The 14385-nt window shown below is 44.3% G+C and overlaps 1 non-coding gene across 1 annotated transcript; it reads left to right on the top strand.

Moving 5' to 3' along the window:
- Window positions 1–13987: 13987 nt before the first annotated feature.
- On the top strand, window positions 13988–14059 carry TRNAG-UCC (transfer RNA glycine (anticodon UCC)). The gene has a single exon. It is a non-coding gene; the product is annotated as a tRNA-Gly (tRNA).
- Window positions 14060–14385: the final 326 nt, after the last annotated feature.

Raw genomic sequence — 14385 nt, 5'->3', positions numbered from 1 at the left:
TCTCCAGCAGGTGGAGATGAGGAAGGAGGGTATTCCAGGCATGGAGGATGGCAAGTGAAAATGTCTGGTAGCGAGAGATGGAGTGTCTTCTTCGAGAAACAGCAAGGAAGCCAGTGTCCCTGGATTAGCAGCGTAGATGGAGGGGACAGGAAATGATGGAAGGCTTAAGAAGACTAGAAAGTGGGTAGGGCAGGTTATGAAGGGCTTTGACCGACAACTATGTGCCAGGTTCTGTGCCCACTGCTCCAGAAACAAAGAAAGGAATGAAGGAAGCGCAGGGGCGGGACGCTAATCCCTGCTCTTAAACAGCCAAGGTCTCTCCTAGCGCAAAAGGCGCATTTGTGGCTTTAGGTGGCCAAGAGCCATCCTCAGCACCTCCACAGACAGCTAGCCAAAAGCAAGCTTTCTGGAGATCGCCCACAGGAGTGTTCGCCACCCTCTTTCTCCAGCTCGCCCGCCCTCCCCCAATCTCAGAAACCCAAGGGAGTCTGTCTGGCACTCATTTTAACCGCAGCGGCGAGCTACCCCCTTCCCCGCCTAGTCGAATTTCTTCTCTCCGATCGAAAAGGAAGCCCAAGTGATAGAGAGGAGTGGGGGTGGGGGGAAGAACAAAGTAAAAAAAAAAAGTGTACAGCAGAGAACAAAAGAAAACTTAGAGGAAGAAAAGATGGACAGCTTTCAACACAATGAACAGTATTTAATATAGAGCCTTTCTTGAAATGAAGTTATTGCTATATAATTTGAATCCTCTCCTCTATGTTCTGCTGTGCACGTGACTTTTTTTGTTTTTCTTATTTTGTATTTAAGTTTACAGTGGCTTGTTTTTCTTTTCTTGTTATGTATTTAAGTTTTAGCATTTGTCTAAAATTTTTTTTAAAAAAGGAAGAAGAAAAAAAAAACCAACCTCCACAGAGCAAACCTGTGTGAGCCACTCATAAAAGAGCTTGCTCCAGTCCGAGAGGTGCTCAGGGAATACCCAAACTCAGCGGGCCAGCCCCTGGCTCCAACGAGCTCGACTGTATGTAGCACTCCTCCTACATTCCCGGATTTAGTTCCACTCGTATACACAGACATGGGTAGACTCCGTATTTGCAAACTATGCAAACAATCTATATACAGGATAAATAGGGGCAATTTTCAGAGAGAGGGCACTAAGATTGATGAGGAGTAAGGAAGGTTTCTGGCAAAGGCTGGGAGTTTAGCTGAGACTTGAAGTCAGAGAAAATAGGAGGCAGAGATAAGAAGGCAGAGTTCGAGGCGTAAGGGAAAAACCAGTGAAAAGTCTGTGTACGGAGATGAAATAGCTTGCTTAGAGGAACAGCAATGGGGGCAGTGTCACTGCATTTCAGAGTATGTGGAGGGAAGTGAGGTGCAAGAAAACTGGTGAGTAAAGACTGGGCTGTGGTAGAATTGAATTAGAAGCTGACCGTCAGGATTCATTACTCACCAATCTCAGTAGGTCCCCAAGGATGGGATCTTCGTAAGCATGAGTCCTAAGACAGGTAAAGCCCAAAGACTTTTATTTGGCTACTCAGATAGATATTCACATGTGGAAGCATCTACCGCAAGCACAAGGTAAAAACATTCCTTTATACATTGCTTTTGGGCAGTATTCTGCAGCATTAGCAAGAATAGTTTAAATCAATCACAACAAAGTTCAGTTTCTATATCAGCTGGATATCAAGAATGGGTAGATGTACTTTATTTCAGACATATATTTCCAGAACAAGATACCTTGCCCCATTAAGAAGAGAGGATGTATGCATTTTTCAGTTTATGAAATGTAAAGTAACAAAAGTTACTTCCACATCTATGATCTACAATCTCATATTTTTATCCCCAAGGCCAGATGGATTTACAAGTGTACTCTACCAAACACTTAAAGAAAATTTAATTCCAATACTATATAAACTATTTGGGGAAATAGGCAAAAAAGGAGTCCTACCAAAGTCCTTTTATGACACAAATATGGTGCTGATACCTAAACTAGGAAAAGCCAAAACATATAGTCCAATTTTCCTAATGAATATTGATGCAAAAATTTTAAAATAAAATATTAGCAAGATCACAGCAATGTATTACCAGGACCATACACTATGACCAGGTGGGATTTATAGCAGGAATGCAGGGCTGGTTCAATATTAGGAAAACTATAATGTAAAAGCTATATCAATAACAAAACCAACAGAAATGGATGCAGAAAAAGCTTTTGACAAATACAGCACCCATTCCTATTAAAAACAGTAGAGAGTATAGGCATAAATAAAGCTTGCCTTAAAATGATAAGTAATATCTATCTAAAACCATCACTAAACTGTCTCTGGTGGGGATAAGCTAAAAGCCTTCCCATTAAGATCAGGGGTGAAACAAGGATGCCCATTATCACCACCATTATTGATTATTGTACTAGAAATATTAGCTTTAGCAGTAGGAGAAGAAAAAGAAATTGAAATTAAAATAAGCAATAAAGAAATGAAACTATCACTCTTTGCAGATGATATGATGGTATACTTAAAGAATCATAATCAACTAAAAAAATTGCTTGAAATAATTAACAACTTCAGCAAAGTTACAGGATGTAAAATAAACCCATAAAACATGAAAAGCACAAAGCATCAGCATTTTTATATATTACCAACAAATCCAAAAGTAATGGACAAGAGATAGGAAGAAAAATTCCATTTCAAATAACGGTAAACAATATAAATATTTGGAAGTCTACCTACCAAGACAAACCCAGGAACTATGTGAACACAATTGCAAAACACTTTTCACACAAACATTGTGAGATCTAAACAACCAGAAAAATATCAAGTGCTCATGGGTAGGACAAATGAACATAATTTTTTAAAATGACAATGCAATTTCATATTTTTCACAGTTCCCCTCTTTGATAAACTTCCCTGTAAGTATTACTTGAATGAAATATAAATTCTTAGGAGCCAGTAGCAAACGTGAGATAGAATGATAGGTATGATCACACTGATTTGTTTGCTTGGTCCACTCCTTGGTCTTAGCCAGCATCCAGTCTATGACCTTATGGGGAATACAGTTTTTAATTTGGAATGAGTGACTCAGGGGTAAGAGATAAATTAAGAGGAAAAGAATGTACAAAAAAGACAAAAATATTAGCAAAAATGAAGATAAGAAAGAGAATTCCTGCTTACTCATTAAGATGCATCCAGGTCAAAGGTCTGGGTAGGAGCTGTCTACTTCTAGGAAGCTGTTTTCCCATGAAAATTCTAGGTTAAAGAGATAGGTCCTTGACCATTGTCCACAAATTGTCCAGTTTGATCTACTTAAACTGACAGATATGCGACCTCAATCAGAATCTCAGTATCCTTAATAAGGCTATTAGTCAACAGTACTTGTTTCTAGGGTCCTTTTGTAGGGCAGATTTTCAGAGATGTTTCTTCCGTTAGATCTATTTTCCAGGTTTCAAGGCACTTCAGCGCTACTTAAACCTGCTAGTAATGAGATTTAATATAATTTAGTAGAGTCTTACAAAAAACCTAATCACATTAGTCTTGGGACAATTATTTATTTCATAAGGGTCCAGTCATGAATCTAATGGGTCATCTGATGGGTCACCTCAGCCTCAGAAGGCTGAGGACTTGAGGTTGCAAGAGGATAATGTTATGTTGAGTGAGGAAGGACCCAAAACCGACAGCTAACCCTTAGTGGTCTAGTGGTTAGGATTTGCTGCTCTCACCGCTGTGGCCCTGGTTAGGGAACTTTGTTTTGCTGAGCTTTTGATATGGACCAGATTCCAGTGGGAAGGGGGGCCAGGTTGAGGACTCAGTTCTATATTTCCTCCTAGCATCAATGAATCCCTGCACATCATAGAGTGATGTTTGGCATGTTGCTTGGAGTATGTACATATTTGTATGTATGTATGCGGGGGCATTCTGTGGGCATGCATATCTGTGTAAATATCATGTGATTGTGAGTGTGTGTATACGTGAGAGACAGAGGAGATAGGAATGTATAATTTGTCATCTGGTGAGGTCTGCATTTTAGGAACATTCATGAGGCAACATAGATATAATGGATTGGAGAAGGTGTTGTTGTTTCTCCTTCGTTCTGGAAGAGGACCGCCCAGAAACAGCACTTCTAGGGCTCTATCCCAAAGAGATTGTACAAATGGGAAAAGGACCCTCATGTACAAAAATATTTATAGCAGCTCTTTTTGTGGTGGCAAAGAGTTGGAAATTGAGAGGATGCCCATGGAATGGGGAATGGCTGAACAAGTTGTGGTGTATGAATGTAATGGAATACTATTGTGCTATAAGAAATCATGAGCAAGGGGACTTCACAAAAACCTGGAAAGACTTGTATGGACTGATGCTGAGTGAAGTGAGCAGAACCAGGAGAACATTGTACACAGTAACAGCCACGTTGTGCCATGACTAACTTTGATAGACTTAGCCCTTCTCAGCATTGCAAGGATCTAAGACATCTCCAAAGGTCTCATATTGGAAAATACTATCCACATCCAAAGAAAGAACTTTGGAGTTTGAATGCAGATCGAAGCATACTATTGGCTATTTTTTTCTTCTGTTTTCTTTCATTTTCTCTTTCTTGTGGTTCCTCCTATTGGTTCTAATTCTTCCTTACAACATCACTAATGTGAAAATATGTTTAATAGGAATGTATATGTATAGCTTATGTCATCTTGGGGAGGGAGGCAGGGGGGGAAGGAGAGAAAAATGTAAAACTCAAAAGCTTATTGAAGTGATTGTTAATAAGTCAAAATAAATTAATTTAAAAAAAGAGAAAAAAGAAAATATATCGAAGAGGACCAAGACATCAGGAAGATGATGCCATGACTTTCGAGTGAATTGGATTTAAGTGAGGGGGCTATGCAAGGTCACCAGCCTCACTTTCTCTTCTGGAGTCATCTGGGTCCAGTGGCAAAACATAGATCAGGACGACTGGAGATAGCCTCCATGAAAAGGAAAGGAGAAATAGAACAATGCATAGCTCGTGGGGATAGTAATGTCTAGTGATGGGTTTTGGTTTTTTCTTTTGTTTTGTTTTTTAAAGGATGGAAGAGATTTGGGCATGTTTGAAGATTCAAGGGGGAGGCATGATTGAGATTGCAATCTTCTGGAGAAGATGGGAATGGATGAAATTAGAAGAAGGAAAGCATGGGAATTAACATCAGTAGGTTTTCAGAGGAAAAGAAAGGGAAATAAAGCAAGAGACCTGGTCAAATCAAGCATTTATTAAAAATTTACAGCACACTAGGCACTATGATAAGAGTTAGGGATACAAAGAGACAAGGAACTCATGATGGATTGGAGAAAAGAATGACAGAAGGCTAAGTGGTCAATTATGAAATTATTGTTTTAAAAACAAACACCTGTCACCCACCAACCTCCACTAGCTGCTTCCTCCTGACACCACTCTACTCATGTCTCTCCATTAGTCACCTTCCTCTTTCCCCTCCTTCTCCTATTCCTCATCCTCCCCAACTCCTCTTCCTGCCTTCCTGACTTTCTTCCATCCTGCCCCACCCCATTTCACCCTTTGATGCCTTCTTGATAGAGAGCAATGATTAGCCTCCTAGAGGGTATCCAGAAAGGATAAAGGTGTTTAATCTAGAGTTCTTGAACTTAATTTCTTTTTTAAAAAATTAATAGCTATTTCAAAAAATAAGTTTTGTTGGTAATTTATTGGATTTCATTTTCTAAAATAAAAAATGTTATTTGCCCAACCCACCCTGGAGAGCGACTTGGAATTATGCCCAAAAGGCTATAAAACTGTGCATACCCTTTGACCCAGTAATAGTGCTACTAGGTCTGAATCACAAAGAGATCATAAAAAAGGGAAAAGGACTCACATGTACAAAAATATTTATAGCAGCTCTTTTTGTGGTGACAAAGAATTGGAAATTGCGGGGACATCTATCAATTGGAGAATGGCTGAACAAGTTGTGGTATATGAATGTAATGGAATATTATCGTGCTATAGGAAATGATGAGCAGGAGAATTTCAGAAAAACCTGGAAAGAATTACATGATCTGATGCTGAGTTATAGAGGGCTTGCACTGATGGGTTTGAGGATTTAGGCCACGCCCGGTTTTACCTATAGCCTCTCCTTAGTCTGATGGCCACGTAAGTCAGAACATAGGCTCTCCGAGCCCTCCCCTGCTCTGTCTTTCCCTTGAGAACAGAAGGACCTTGAAAGATAACTGGGAAGCGAGGAGACGTTTCAGGGGGACTCCCCCTAGTTACCATTCCCATGAGAAAAATTATTGTTGATACTTTTGTCTTTGGTACTCTGGGTTCTCTTCCCATGAATGGGGTATAAAAACCCTAGCCCTCAGATCAATAAACGGAACTGATTCTGGACCTGTTACCCACCTGGCCCGTATATCTTTCTCTTTTATCATACTCTACCGGCAATTAAACACAGTCGTGGACCCAGGCATCCTCAACAGGTGGCACCTGAACAGGGACCTCTAACAAGAACCTGAATGGGGACCCTATCAGGGGCAGGGGGCTTGAAAAAGAGGCTTCCCCGGGTGAGTAGCCCTGAAACAAGGTGGGCTGTCTGGCCATCATACATAAAAAGGAGTACTCCAGTCATTGCACAGAAGTAGAGAGCAACGACTAAGGTAAGGGCGATAATTTCTTCCTATGTAGTTTTAGTTAACCAGGTTTAGCAGAATATTAGATACAGATCAGTGTGTGTGTTTTATTTTCACTTCGAATTGAAGTACCTTGTTATATTCAGTTTACAGTGAAGGTGAAGTTACATGGGCTGACTGAGAGCATAAGAAAAGATAATCAGTTGAGAATATAAGAAAATATAATCATTTGAGATGGGTCAAACCTCATCAGCAGAAAAAAAGAAACAAAGAATATTATTTAGAAGTATTAAAATCATTAGTAAAAGACAGGGGGTTATTAATCACTTTTGGACAGCTGGTTGAATTTTTAGATTCAGTGGAACAATGCTGTCCTTGGCTTCCCAAGGAAGGGACGATAGATACAGAAAAATGGGAAATAGTAGGTAAACAATTAGGTGACTACTATTATCAAGAATACAGACCTGGTGCTTTTCCAGTGTCCCCCCAGCCTCAGGCGTCCAAGGGCTTGCTTGTCTGGCCCTCAGTATAGTCGGGTCCTTGAGGTCCCCCTCTCACCCAACCCCTCGCTTCGGACCGAAAAGGAAGCCCAAGCCAGGACTCGGTACCCAACCTCTGCAGAGGAAACCTGTGGGCCACTCACAGCCTACTTGCTCCAGTCTGAGAGGGGCCCGGAGATGCCCAAACGCAGCAGCCCAGCCACTTGACTCCAGGGAGCTCGCCTGCATGTAGCACGCAGCCTACATCCCTAGACTCAGCCCCATTCACACACTGACAAAGCGCAGACTACCCGGCCAAAGTGAACTCAAGAGAACTCCGTGGCGGCCGCGGAAGGAGGGCCGAAAGGGCACAGTCAGGGGCTTGGAGGATTGGAGCAAGACACGCTGGAGGCGAAAGCTGTGGTAACGCAATCAGCAGGAGTCACGAACTGATTCGGGAGCTATCTTGTGCTTTGGTCCAACAGATTCGCGTGTGCTCTGTCATGGAGCTGTCTTTTTGGTTGATTCCCTGCCCCGAGCTGGTGGGCTCCGGTTAGCCTGCCCACAGGTGCATGCGGAGCTCTCTTGTCAGTAGCCGTGCCACCCTCCTAGGCGAGTGTGGGCAGCCCTCTAGTTCTGTTCTTTCCCATCCTCTGGTCCGTTCCCGCTGTCTGGCTGGATGCTGGGTCTTCAGCCTGAAACTTTAGTTCAGCTAAACTACTATAGAGTGCCTACTTAATCTGCAGTGTCCCTCTTTGGAAGTCTAATGAGAAGGAGCCCCTAACTTAGCCTTCAAGAAGGTTTTATCCTGGAGAAGACCGAAGGTGGAACTGAACTTTCAGCCTCGTGGCCACATGTGGCCCTCAAGGTCCTTAAGTGTGGCCCTTTGAGTTCAGGCAAAAGGCCACATTTGAGGGCCTAGGGGACCACATGTGGCCTCAAGGCCTTGGGTTCCCCACACCTGATTGTTATACTCATGCAATACAGCAGATCTGAAACTTCATTCATCAAGACATTTCCTCCAAAGATGGAGATCCAACTTAAGCCAGGTCTGTTCAACCGTTAGCAGTTCTGTCCATCTCCTCCAATAAGATTTCAACAGGGTATCAGATGCAACTGGATGTCCTCTTGCTTTTCCATCCCAGGTCCAACTCCTTGTCCATTTTCAGTGCACTAACAGGAAAACAAAGGAACAAAATGTGAATACCTTCCCCCCCCCCCCCCAGTGTGTATGTACAAGTCTGGTCCTTTATACAATCAATAGACACACAGAGACTGAGTTCGATCTTTTGGTTGTCAGTTAATCAGGAAGTTTGTATTAAATGCCTGCTGTATGTCAGGCACTGTGCTAAATGCAGAGGGTGCAAAGTAAGGCAAAAGACAACCCCTTCTCCCAGGGGACTAAAACAATCCATTGGGAGAGAGATTACTGGTAAACAATTCTGCACAACCAGTTGTGTGTGTGTATGTGTACACATAATGCATATATATGCATATAGACATACATACATGTATGTGAAGTATCTATGTATACATACACCTCAAGACAAAAGGGAATTATGAATGTTTATTGAATGAACAAGGCAGAGATTTGGGCAGATTTAGGCCCTCAGGTAGATCAATTTGATAGATTGGATTGGAATGGAGAGAAAATTGAAGCAGGGAAATCAACCAGCACATAAATAGGAGAAATTTTATGAAAATAGAAATAACTGAACTGGACAAGTGGTTGCCTATGGTAGGGAGGGGTGAGGGAAAGGAATTAAGGGAGAGAGAAAATGAAGAGTCTAGGATGGCATGTACCAGCCTGAGTGCCTGGGAAATTGGTTGTACCCTTCTACAATTAGGGAGAGAGGAAGGGGTTTTTTTAATTTTTTATTAATTTATTTTGATTTATCAACAATCACTTTCATAAGCTTTTGAGTTTTAATATTATCTCCCTCTCCCTTCTCCCTCCCTTCCAAGATGTCAAGCAATCTGGTATAGGCTATACATATACATTCCTTTTAAACATATTTTCACATTAGTGATGTTGTAATGAAGAGTTAGAACCAATAGGAGGAACCACAAGAAAGGAGAAACAAAACAAAAGGAAAAAATAGCCAATAGTATGCTTCAATATGTATTCAAACTCCAAAGTTCTTTCTTTGGATGTGGATAGCATTTTCCATCATGAGACCTTTGGAGATATCTTAGATGTTGCATTGCTGAGAAGGGCTAAGTCTATCAAAGTTAGTCATGGCACAACGTAGCTGTTACTGTGTACAACGTTCTCCTGGTTCTTTTCACTTCACTCAGTATCAGTCCATACAAGTCTTTTGCAGGTTTTTCTGAAGTCTGCCTGCTCATCATTGCTTACAGCACAATGGTTTTCCATCACATTAATACACCACAACTTGTTCAGCCATTCCCCAATTGATGGGCATCCCCTTAATTTCCAATTATTTACCACCACAAAAAGAGCTGCTATAAATATTTTTGTACATGAGGGTCCTTTTCCCATTTGTATGATCTCTTTCAGATACAGCCCTAAAGGTGCTATTGCTGGGTCAAAGAGTATGCACATTTTTATAGCCCTATGGGCATAGTTCCAAGAGAGGAAGGTTTGAGAGGAAAGATAATGGAAATCAGTTTTGGACATAGTGAAGTTAAGATGTCTCTAGGACTTCTACTAAGAAGATGTCTAATAGATAGTTGGAGATAAGAGACTGGAAGTCAGCCCGGAGGCTAGCTCTGTGTAAGTAAATCTGAGAGTCATCTGCATAGGAATGGTTATTGAAGTAACGAGAGCTGAGGAGTTCACCAAGGAAATCGTATATAGGGAGATGAAAAAAGATCCGCCAGCCTTGGGGTTTGTGTAGTGGGATAGAACACGGAATTTTGCCAATCCTCCCCCATACAGGTTGGATTTGTAGTTACACGTGCTCTGTTATGAAGAAAGCAGGACTTGGAGGGTTTGGAAGTGGATTCTCTCACGGTTAAGCACATTAATTTCCCATTCACAAAATGCTTCATTTCCTCTGGCCACTGCCAAGTCCCAAGTGTAAAATTGGAGTAGAATGGCGCCCATCTCAGGAGTGCATTCCTATCCTCTTCACTGTCCGTCTGGAAAACTCAGGATGGAGCTCCAAGGAGGAAGATTAGAGTCAGATCTGTGGCCTAGCTATTCAAGAGACAGAGCACCCGGGTGTTCTCTGGCCTCTTCAAGTGAATGAAGGTTGGGTGGCGAAGGTTAGACGGCCGGGGGTTGCTGTTTGTTCTTCGTTCTTGAAGACGACTATGGCATCAGGCAGTTGATGCCAAGGCATGCAAGTGATTAATACAATGATTAATGCTAGTAAGAGGAAGCAAATGGCCTCTTTACCAAAGTAAAAATGGCTCGAACGAAGCATTGGTCATCGGTCCTGGGGATGCAGGAATCCCGAGTCCTCAGGCGGGTTACCTTTAAAAGGTACCGCTACATGGGCTGGGAATTGAACCCGAGCCTCCCACGTGGCAGGCGAGAATTCTACCACTAAACCACCCATAACCCACACGATATGCATACTTCTTTCTGCCCCAGATCTTAATGAATTTACGGAGATTGCAGGTAAGTCTGGCCCAGCGCTAAAAAAAATGGCAAACGCGCTCATCCTAACCTAAAACTTTTCGCTTTCCTTGCCCTCCTTTCTCCCAACTTTTTTTTCTTCTTTCTCTTCATTTTTCTCCTCCTGCATACTCCTTCCCCTTTCTCTTCGTCCTCCTCTTTCTTCTCCCCCTACTGCCCTTAGATTTCTTCCTCAGGGAAAGTCGGAGGAATGGCCTAAAGGAAGCTGTATTGGTGGAGAGGGTCGAAGGAGTAACGACGTCCAAGTGTCCATTTCTCTTCCAATCTACCCTCCGACAAAAGTCCAACTGCGTCCTCAGACCGGGCCTCCTCCTCCACACATCCCTCATACAAACGCAAGTTTGTGCGGTCCCTGTCTATGAGGGCAGAGAGAAAAAGGGTGGTGTCATTGGAGTCAGGGGCCTAGACAGGTCGCTGTCTCTGCTTCTTGTAGCGCTCAGGTGGCCGAGGGACTATGGGACCATATAGTGAGACATGCAAAAGATTGCTCTCAGCAGTGGGATTCGAATCCACGTTTCCAGGAGAATCTATGACATGCGCATACCGCCTTAACCCGCCCCGTCATCCTCATTGTGCTCCAGCGTTGCCCGCTCCCTTTACTCAAGTGACCTCTGCGACTACACAACCTCGAGCTTAGATTGCTCTGTTCATTTCACCCAGATCTTTTCAACAAGGCACCACTTTCCAACATGCCCTGCCTTCCCACTCTGGCACTAGCATTGTCCGAGTAAACCCACATGTCCAGAACCATCATTCCACTCGCCCTGCTTGCATTCCAGCCAAATTCTCGATTGGGACACGTACACCTTCCTGAGGGTCCGGAAGACAAGCATCACAACAAACCTTCACTTGGCTCCACCCCGCCCACGCCACCACCTCCCTGCACCGCTGCTGCTGTGGCCTTCCCCAGCTGCGTCCCTGACCCCACGCAGCTCACTCCCTAGGCCACTCTCCAGCGCCTCCATCTTGGCAAAAACCTTATTCTAAGCGTCTACTGGGAGCCCAGCAAAAACTTCTCCGACACTGGGCCTGAGGATGAAAGCTCAGATCGGGGATTGACCCTAGGCGCCAGAGGAGGGAACGCCAGGGGAGTGACTCAGGGAAAGAACCTGCTCTCACACCGCATCCAGTCTCCTGGAGAAAACAAGATTTTGCCAGCAAAAGAGTCCCAAAGCAAGAGGGCCTCTAGGAAGGCGCCGACCTAAATGAGACCAAGACAAACTGGGGAATGGATGTGCAAGTGTTGTGTCGACTGTGAGGCCTGTAAAGCAAAGGTTAGAACGGGAAGGGCATAGAAGTAGGCCCCGCCATTTCCACCCTGCGATCGAATGCCAGGGGAAAGCATTTCAAAAAGAGTGGGGGAGGGGGGCTGTCAGGTAAATATGGAGTTGACAAGGAGCAAGGAGCAGATCAGCTTTGCAGCAGAAATTAAACTAGCCAGGAGAGAATAGTCTGGCTCAAAATGGAGCAGCCGATATGGTCGAAGAGCTGCTCTGTCTTCTAGCTGCACTACCTACCTACCCAGCGCCGACCAACCTGTAGGCTCTGTTTCCTCATAACATCCCTCTCAGCTACATTTCCCCACCAGCTGCCAAGCGTCTCCCTCCTCCTTCTCCTGTAACACCTTGCCCTATCTTTACTCCTCCTACTCTCTCGACCCCGCCCTCCGCTCCATTCCTCATCTCCTTTGGACGTCTCCTAGATAGCGAACAAACCGCCAGCTGCAGAGAAGCTATCGAGAAAGAAAAAGGGACTTAACCTACAATCCTTGAACTAGGTCTCTTTGAAATATTTTTTTAAAAAAAAGCTATGACTCAGTTCAATAAAATTGGTTTCGTTGGTAATTAATTGTATTTCATTTTATGCACTCAGAAACGCTATCCTAAGAATGGGGTCCATAGTAGGAGACTTTCAGAGGGTTAAGACACAGGGACACACCCACGTGCTCACACCCCGTCACACACACACACACAGACACACACACACACACACACACACCACACACACACACACACGGTAGAATTCCTTCTTTTAGAGAGAAATCCAGGAGTGGGGAACCTGCGGTCTCGAGGTTACAGGTGGTTCTCTAGGTCCTCAAGTGCAACCCTTTGACTGAATCCAAATTTCACAGAACAAAACCTTTTATTAATCCTTATTATTAATTCTTAATAAAATCTTAATAATTAATCATCCTGAATAATTAAGGCTGCCGAGGCCTAGAGCCCCAGGCGCTTGTATCAGGGCCTGGGCAGTCCAGCGCCTGGCTCCGAGGAGCTGACTCCACTGCCCAGTCTCTAACCCTACACCCTCTGGTTTGCAGGTGTCGCCCACCCTACCTCCCCATAATGCTCAGGAAAACACTTGTAGATACAACCCGACTAGAAAGTGAGCAAGAGAACTGCATATCAAGGACAAGGGGAAGGCCTCGAAGGCACCGACACAGACGTAGAAGATTGGGTCAGGACATGAGGGAGGCAAGAGCTTCGGGTGGCAAACTATATGGGATTGGGATGAGTGGTGGGAGAGGATGCATAGGGGTATTGGAAAGAGAGGTAGTTCTCCCCATAGGAAGAGTGTGCAAGGAATAATGATGGTGGCAGGGTATACTAAACCTGGGCTGAGATTTGGCAAGGAGTGACTGTTCGAGACGAAAGGAGGCAGGGAAATGGAGAGGGGAGGATTTAAGGGCAGTAGATGGCATATTTTGAACTATTCAACCTTGGGGACAAGACAAGGAAGGGCAAAGAAGTAGAAATGAGGAACCATAGTGGTAAGCACGGGCTAGTCCCTGTGCGGTTATGGGCATACAACAAAAGACGCTCCAGTGTACTCTGTCCTTGGGGAGTGTTCCTGGTTCATTTCTATCTCGTCCCCTCTTCCCCCCCCAAAAAAAAAAAGCTGGCGGACTTAAGTGGGCATGCCTACACGGTGTGTGCTGAGTTCTCTTTTCGACTGCCGTACCACCCACCTGGGCTGCTGCCTTGACCCGCTGCGGAGGATGATCTAGGCCGGTAACTGGAAGCGGCGAGCAGAGGTGCTGAATTATCTGGGTCATGAAAGATGTGGCTGAGTTCGCACAGCAACAGGCTGTCTCCGGCAGAAATGACAAAAGCCCTGCCCAGGCTGACGACTATGGCAAGGAGAGTGGCTGCCAAAGATCCAAGAGAAGCTCTAGGCTGGCCTCAGCTTAAGAGAGCTAACCCTTGAGCAAGTGTAGGTGAGGGCGAGCCCCTTGTGCTGGCAGGTAAGCTGGGGAGCAGCCCGAATCTCCCAGAGCTCTAACAGAGAGAGTTCCCTAGAACATCGCGTTGGTGGTATAGTGGTAAGCATAGCTGCCTTCCAAGCAGTTGACCCGGATTCGATTCCCGGCCAACGCAGTTCTTTTCTCAGCGCTCTCGTCTTGGCACACCGCCGACTCCTACATATAGGTATAACCTGCCCTCTGCCATTCTTGATTCCTCAGCTCCTTGGAGGCCCCAGGGCGTGTTCCCCAGCCTAGCTTGAGAGTGGCCCTCTCATCCTTTGTTTTCTCTCATCGTCACATTTCCCGTCGTCAGGCTGGATCCTGCATTTGAGCTGAAACCCAGTGCCTACTCTTTGCAAGGTACCAAGTTAGGTGGCAGTATCTTTGGAAGACAAAGAGGAAAGAGGGGCCTTCCAACTCAAGGAAATTTCAAAAACCAGAAGGGGTAAAATCAATTGG

Source organism: Phascolarctos cinereus, unplaced genomic scaffold, assembly GCF_003287225.1.
Source record: "Phascolarctos cinereus isolate Bilbo 61053 unplaced genomic scaffold, phaCin_HiC Scaffold_5;HRSCAF=322, whole genome shotgun sequence".
NCBI lineage: Eukaryota > Metazoa > Chordata > Mammalia > Diprotodontia > Phascolarctidae > Phascolarctos > Phascolarctos cinereus.
This window is presented reverse-complemented; position numbering and strand designations above follow the sequence as displayed.